The following is a 1,571-nucleotide window of genomic DNA, read 5'->3' as shown; positions in this document are numbered from 1 at the left end:
ATTGCTTACGTTCAAACATTTAGTTGCTAGTTTTGAGTTATGGCCAGCCTATGTTAATTCATGTTTCCACTGTATTAATTACTGCGGTCTGCTTTTTTGGTACATATTTTTGCACATGTACTGCTGTTAGTTGCCTTGTTCAAGTCTAAAATTGCCTCCGAACTATGCATTGTATAATCCATCAAGAGCTTTTTGCTTTTTATCAATGAATTTGTTGCCTTCAATCCATATTTAGTTGCTTAGAAATACAGTTTTTTAAGTTGCCTCACATGAAGTTTGCTTTTGTGTCTATGATGTTTTTGTGTTAATTCATTTCTGTTTTTGTTCTCCAATGCTTTCTTTGCCCCCTCACACACCCTTTTTTTAATGAACAGATGTTGTACCTTGATTCACTAGAAGTTGATGAGGTTATAAGTGACTGCAACCCTCGTGTTGATGCCTGGGATAGCTCATTAATTAGCAAGGTTAAGAAGAAGGATAGGATTAGCCCTGGAGTTTTCGGCAAATTACAAGTATGCATTAGCCCATAAACTTCTTTTAATTTTGCTAAGATAACTTATTCATTTCTTAGAAAGTTCACCGTCTTCTTTTTATTGCCCTTACACTAATACATTTTTTCAATTATTTTTATGAATTTAAAAAATTAGCTGCAGGAGAAATACAGGGACACTCAACAGGGTGGTCTTTTTGGAGGATTGCTAAAGGCTGAACAATTTACTGCCTCTAATCTGCCACGAGACTACGACCAAAGTGTGAGCACCTAAACAATACACATTTCTTAGCTATAGCATAGTTCTTATATCATTTCTTTTCCACAACTTATAACTGTTAAAAATTTGTTTCCTGATTTCAATTGTTACAGAAGAAAAGAAAAATTGGTGCGTTGCTTTATGGTCTGTGCTCTGAATTTGAAGAGTCTATGGCGAAGTTTGTCCAGGGGATTGGCAATCTTGAGCAACGTACTGCTGCTGGAAGCACTACCCATGCCAATGTTGTACCGAAGGAAAAACCACAGAGGCCAAGGAAGAGGCAGCGTACGAGTCACGAAGAAGAGGCAGCACTTCAAGATGATACCGATGACTCCGTGAATTCTGATGATGATGAAGCTGACAACCTGGTATTGAATGATGATGATGATACTGACGATGACAGAAGGCAAGTAATTAGCAAAACTCAAATGCAAAACATAAAACAATATAACATGCAACTTCATGATCATTTAGAGGCAATTTTAATTACTATTACAGGCAACTAAAACTGCTTTTTAACTGCAATTTTGCCGAACATGCTTTTCACTGCAACCAATTATTGTACGCAATTAAAAGAATAAAACAGGCAACTTCATTACCATCTGCAGCAATTAATTTATCAGTACATGCAACAGGGAAGAAGATGATGATGACAGTGAGAATGATAACAAAGATGACAACCAAGGCGACGCTGAGGATGATGGGGAACAATGTGATGACGCTGATGGGGAGGAGGATGAGGATGAAGGGAATGGGGACCATGACGAAGAGGAAGAGGAACAGGGAGATGATGATGATTTTGATGGTAAAGGAGGTGATGAC

General features: G+C 37.7%; 1 long non-coding RNA gene across 1 annotated transcript; it reads left to right on the top strand.

Annotated features, from left to right (window-relative positions):
* The first annotated feature begins 488 nt into the window (after positions 1-488).
* Positions 489-995, top strand: LOC127330295 (uncharacterized). Its single transcript, XR_007869226.2, has 3 exons — positions 489-512; positions 648-750; positions 863-995. It is a non-coding gene; the product is annotated as an uncharacterized lncRNA (long non-coding RNA).
* Positions 996-1,571: the final 576 nt, after the last annotated feature.

The sequence above is a fragment of the Lolium perenne genome, chromosome 2, assembly GCF_019359855.2.
Source record: "Lolium perenne isolate Kyuss_39 chromosome 2, Kyuss_2.0, whole genome shotgun sequence".
NCBI lineage: Eukaryota > Viridiplantae > Streptophyta > Magnoliopsida > Poales > Poaceae > Lolium > Lolium perenne.
Note: the sequence above shows the minus strand (reverse complement) of the source record. Positions and strands in the feature narration are given on the sequence as shown.